General features: G+C 47.8%; 1 protein-coding gene across 7 annotated transcripts in view; it reads left to right on the top strand.

Annotated features, from left to right (window-relative positions):
• Positions 1 to 233: 233 nt before the first annotated feature.
• Positions 234 to 6,000, top strand: part of EYA4 (EYA transcriptional coactivator and phosphatase 4) — a 287,674-nt gene continuing 281,907 nt past the window's right edge. Inside the window, exon 1 of one of the 7 annotated variants that reach the window (XM_075554523.1) lies at positions 234 to 839. The gene's annotated coding sequence lies outside the window, so the exon portion shown is untranslated. The remainder of the gene's footprint in view (positions 840 to 6,000) is intronic. The other 6 variants (XM_075554517.1, XM_075554522.1, XM_075554516.1 and 3 more) reach the window with 6 other exon arrangements.

The raw sequence follows: 6,000 nt of genomic DNA, 5'->3' as shown, positions 1-6,000 counted from the left end.
GAGAGTTAGAACAAACTCCACAGGCTGCCCCACAGAAGCAGGTGGGGAGAGCGGTGGTTCCCTGGTGCCTGGCAGACCTGGAGGCCTCGGGTCCCTCCCCTTAGCCACCCTGCGGCCTCCCGGGCTGGAGGCCAGGTGGGGGCGGGGTGGGGGCGGCGCGGAGGGCGCAGAGATTACCGCGGCGCCATTGGGGACGCCCCGGGCTCCGAGGCCCCTGGCGGTCCCCACGCGAGTCTGCAAACCTTGACAAAAGGCAATCACCCGAGACTGAATAAAAAAGAGTGGGGGCCCCGGGCGCCGCCGCCCCTCCCGCTCCGGCTCAGTCTCCCTGGGCTCCCCGCGGCGGCGCTCGGGATCCCCGCCCCGCGCGCAAGTGCAAGGTTGCCCGCAGCGCGGCGCACGCCAGCCGCCCCTGCCGCGCGCCCAGCCCGCGTGAAGTTGTCGCGCCCGCTCCAAAGGGGACAGGAGCTGTGGTCAAAGCTGGGCAGTGAGGGCGGCGGAGGCTGGGGCCCGCGCTCTTTCCTTTCTTGTACTGTCCTAGCCCAGCTTTCCTTCGGTGTCGGTCAAGGGTTCTGGCCCGTCTCCTTCCCCGCCTCCCCCTCGCAGCCGGCTTCTTGCCCCCCACCCCCCACACCACCCCATTGCTCCCCGACTTGTGAGCGCTGTTTGTTGTGGGGTGGCCGAAGGGGATGTCCTGTTTTCACCAGAGGCACAGCGCGAAGGGGAAACTTCGACACTGGAAGGAACGGGAATAAGTATCTAACACCCGGATCGCGCGGCTGGGACCGTCCCTTGAACGTCGGTATCCAGAGGCGGTCGGGTCTTGCCGGCGACGAGAGGTGAGTGCGCCTTTTCCCTGGACTCCTCGCCCGGAGCGAAGCGGGACGGGGCGCCTCGGACCCCGCACTCTCGCCGGGAAAGTGCGCGCGCGGCTCTGTCCGGAGCGCCGAGCGCTGGGGTCAGGTCGGAAGGCGCCCCGCGGGACCAAGTGTGGGCGCCGGAGTCACCGGGGCGCTCAGCCGGCTACCGGATGCCGGAGGCCCAGCCGCTGGGGCTGCGGAGCGCACCCCGCGGAAGAGCACACAGCACCACCGGGCGCAGGGCCACCGAGAAGCAGGCTCCACAGGGGGCGGGCGGCCCCTTCCACCCGCGCGCGCGCGCCCACCGGTCCCGGGTGCCTGCCTCCCCGAGGAGCAGGCACCAGGGTCGCCCCCGCATGCTTCCAGTGGGGAGATTTATTTAGCGAGGACCCCCGATGTCATCGGGAGTAAGGATGTAGAGCAAAGGCCCCCGGGGACAGCCGGGCGCCTGAAGTTTTCTGGGTGCTGGGCGCGTGAGCGCGCTGTCTGCGTGGCCCCGGGCTTTTAAACGGCGGTGACCCCACTATCCTGTTTTATGGTGTGGTGTGGACCGACGGTCTCTCGGAGTTTGCCAGGGTCCGGGACGTGAGAGGCGCCAGGTCGCAAGAGTATCGTTCATTGGCTCCGGACGCGGATGCCAGCGAGGGACCATAACGTCTCCAAAGAAGGGACCTGGGTGGCCGCAGAAGCTTGTCTCTCCTTTCGCCTGCGGGGTCTGGGGGTAGTGGAGGGACTGGAAAGGACTTGGGGGTTTTGTTTTGTTTTGTTTTCAAGGTGGCTAAGTTCAGTTGGAGAGTGGACGCCGTGTGCGCGTGTTTTATTCTGCGCCTCTCAGGATCCAAAGTTTTCGTTTAGCTGTATTTGAAAAGATTTCATTTTCTCTGTATGCGATTTTCAACAAATCCCGTTGCTCCCTGGGAGTCTTGTGGCAGAGCATCAAGGAAAAAGGAGACTATGGTTGAATTTTTGTCTAAATCTTCCTTCTTAAAGGGTCCCTGGACTCCGATTCTGTGGGAGGGCAGTGGGGTGTGTGTGTGTGTTCCTCTCCTAGTCTGGGTGGCCGGTCTCCTCCGGGTCCCTTCTTTAGATCCGTGGAAGGCTAAGTGGGGGTTGTGATTTGTACGTGTCTGTGAGGGGTTGCCTTGGTCGCTGGTCCCTTCTAAGAAGGAGCGGCCCGCAAGCAAGTCCTCTGAACTCCTTACCTGAGGGCAGCGCGGGGAAGTGCGGGTCCTTGCTGCCCCTTCTGCCCGGGTGCAAAATAGCGCTGGTGGGGTGTGTGTTTTGGTTTCAGAGAAGTTCCACCACGTGGAGCACCTCCGTGTGCGCGTGTGTTGTGTACTTGATCTGCGAGGAGGTAGCAGGAGTCTCCTGTTCAAACCCAGTGGGCCATTGGCCATTAATTTGCTTTCCTGGCTGTCATTACAGACACTTCCAAAATCTGATACCCAAGACAACCAACAGGTTAGGTTTCACATTAAGAGCTCATGCTTAACAGTTTTCTTTCTCCCTTACCCCTTTTGGCTTGGCAGCCTGGGATCCACGTAATTGATGGGGCGAAGTGTATCTTCTGGATGATGGCACATTGGTCCATTTCTCAAGAGCAGTCCTGTTTGCACGGTCCACCTTGGGCAGCTTCCGCGAGGGCTCCGGCGGACTTAGGCGGGAGTCTTAGGCTCGGTTAACAACCGAGGGCTGTGGGTCCACAGCTTCTGAAGTTTCATTTACAGGAGAGCGACTGACACCATTAAAAGTCCATGAGGGTTTCTGATTGTTCAATTGTTGTGCTTTTCTTTTGAAAACTTCTAGACGGAGCTTGTAGTGGACCATCTTCCCCCAGTAGATTATGTTTTCCCTCTTGAAAGGTTTTTGACAAGCTTCTAGCCAAAGAAGGGGGTTTGGTGAGAGCTCTGAGACAAAACACTTACCAAGCACTATGGGGGCATTTTAAGAGGCTGAATTCAAACGGATCTGTTTATTTAAAAAAAAAAGAAATTATCGCAAGAAATAAAAAAGCATTAGTAATCAGAGATACACTTTTATGTTGGGACAAGACTTCCAGAATCTGTTTTTTAGGGGAACCATCCCAAACGCAGATCAAACGAGGCGTATTCTTATTTTTCGTTGATTATAAACTATTAAAACAAAAAGACTGTTTCATCTGATTAAGAGTTGTAAGTCATTGAATGTTAAACCAAGGTTTTAAAAACTGCTGTCAGTTTTGGCTTTAAAAGTAGCATAATTAGATTAGCTGAGAACTTTTTCTTTTTTTCTGCCTATCAAGAATATGTCATTTTCTTTCACAATAAAGTGAAGTTTTAAAATCAATGTGTCTTTCAAACGCCGGTTTTCCTTAGTGAATGAACCTGGGCACACTATCTGCTTTAAGAGCTTTCAGGGGGGTTATAATTAGAGGCTGTTTCACAAAGTTAACTAAAATAAAAACACTTAGGAAACTGTTAATTTAATAAATTATTAGATAGCAGAGCTTAACTTCTCTCTTATAATATGTTTATGTTTAACAATTTATTTAAAAGATTCATGTAAAAAGAAATTGGCTCAAGAATAGTCATTTTAAATACAGATGCTCAGTTTTAAAGGATTTCTAGAAAATGGTTGAAGCAAAATTCTCAATACGTAAAGTTACTCTGGGCAAGCCTTATCAGTCTTGAGCAATTTGTCATTTTGTTGTAATTTATTGTTTTCTTTAATAAGTTAAGGGACATATTTGGTCACAGAAATAAATAAATGTTCTCCATTTCTAAGAGTTTTATTTTTATGTATGTTGTGAGTTAGGGTGTAAATAAATTTGACATAGCCATGGGAAATACAGTGTCCAGTTTCATGTTTTGAATCCCTGTTGCAAGCTCACAATGACTGATGCTGTATCTAAAAATATATTAGTGTGACTTAGTTTTTAAGTTTTAAAAATTGTGTGCACTGGAATGAAATTATCCAGAGTTTTCAGGAAAGTGGAATGGGCAAAAATCCTGTAACTATTGTTATAAAAAGTTAGTTTCTTTAAAAATCTGCTTTGTAATTTCCAAGTCATAAAATTTAACTTATTTTCCCCAATGAGACCTCATACTTTTTATGTAGAATTTAAGAAGAGGGGGAGATAATCCTCTTCAAGACTTAGTGAAGTGTTAAGTAATTCAAGAATGCACGTATTTATTATGTTTTTTCATTATCTTCTCCCCCTCCTTTTCTGTTAGGTAAATTCGGGGACACTGAGCATTCAGTAAAACAGGCCCCCCTTTATAAGGAGTTCATTCACCATAGTTCTGCATTGCAGCTGCTGATCATATTTCATGGAGCTGTTAAAGCACTTAAAACCTAAAATTAGGTACTGTCTGGTTGTAAATACTTCAGATCCCTCATTTAAGAAATAAATAGAAAAGCATGCTATCAAAAGTAGGGGTCTTTTCTTTTTGGTCTCCTGTCATTGAAGAGCAGAACAAACGTTTATCTAATACCCTCCCCTCCTTCCCCCCCCCCTCTCCCCCGTGAGAATATATTAATGATAGTTTCTTTTTCAAATGGGTATTATTCTTACATTTTCTAAACACTTATAATGTATCTCCCCATAGAGTTTAAACTAATTGTATTCAGAAATACAGTGGGAGGATTTTGTTACAATAGTTACTAGGTGAATGAAATCAACACGGGTAGGGCTGGGCTGGCATGGCAGTCCTTATACCTGCCTCTCATGGCTTTTCCCGGATGAACTAAGCAACATTCTCTCATAGGCATTCACCTAGAGATGGGGGAGATGCAGTGGTGCATTTAATTGCCCTCTGAGTAATAGTCTTTTGCAGTTTCGTGTCTTTTAATGTCAGGGCATTGGATGTTCATGGAATTGAACTTGGAGCCAAACTTGGTGTTATTTAGTTTGAACTTGAGTGGGACAAAATAAACAAGAAGAACACGGTCAAAAGCAACGCAAGCAACCTTGGTTGCTGTTAAGAGGTTTGAAGACTTTGCAAACATTGCTGTCACCTCAGATTGCCTGTGGCACAATGCACAATGGCGTATGTCTGGGTGACACGCCATTTTAGCTTAAAGATGTACTGTTTTTAAAACCATAACCCTATCCCTGTTTTTACTAGCAGAAAGGTTCTGACAATAAGTACTATTGCCCTGACTCCCCTAAGACTTCCTCTCTCGTAGAAAAAGAGATGAAGCTGATTAATTTAAAAATAGAGGCGATTTTGTGTTATCAAAACCACATTTATATGCTGGTGTACGATGGTTTCAGAGACTGCACCTTTGAGTTTCACTGTAACCTTTCCTGTCATTGAAAGGTACGAATTGATCTTAGGCCATTGACAATAATAGTGTAGTTTGATATTTGAAACCTTTCAGTGGTCCTCTGGCCCTTTTCTCACCCTGGGATTTCAGTGCACAGCTATGATGAAGAAAGACACCATATTAAAATGTCAGGAATTCGAAGTTTCTTCCTGCATGACATCAGTTATCACACATGTCCATACTTTTCACGCTTTCATGTTTACCCAGCAAATACACTTAATTTCATGTAGATTTTGGCCTAATGCAAGCAAGGAAAGCCATGTGTTATCGTTTGAGGATTTAAAAAATACTTTTACCCTGACATACTTTTACCCTGGTAGATTTGTTTGTAGGTAGGTTGAAAACCAGTCTGACTGTTGTTATTACATTGTAATACATAAAAAATTAAATTGCATCGCGCCAATGTAGAATGGCCATCTGTAAATTTTTGTCTCAGTTAGTTGATACTTAAAGTATCTTTTAAAATAAAAGTGCTCTGTTTAATCTTGCGAAAGTGGTAATTTTGCTGTCCCTGTATGCCATGACCTTCACTGTCATCAACACCATCACCAGCGTGGCATCGTAGCTATGTTTACTGAAGCATTGACTTTTCTCAAAGCCTACTTGCAGTCATGTACATGGGCTGGCTAATCTGAATCTTCCCAATCTGGCCACAAATTAGGGTTTGGTCTTATCCCCACTTGACAGGTTAGGAAACTGCTACCTGGGCACACAGTGCGTTAGAGCCAGGATTCTAACCTGCTGGCCTACCCCAGGGCCCTTCCTTAGGTGTGCACCAGGCAGTTGTTCTCACTCTTTGTCTCTCAGGTCATTTTGGGTGGCTCCTAAGCAA

This window comes from Tenrec ecaudatus, chromosome 7, assembly GCF_050624435.1.
Source record: "Tenrec ecaudatus isolate mTenEca1 chromosome 7, mTenEca1.hap1, whole genome shotgun sequence".
Lineage (NCBI taxonomy): Eukaryota > Metazoa > Chordata > Mammalia > Afrosoricida > Tenrecidae > Tenrec > Tenrec ecaudatus.
Note: the sequence above shows the minus strand (reverse complement) of the source record. Positions and strands in the feature narration are given on the sequence as shown.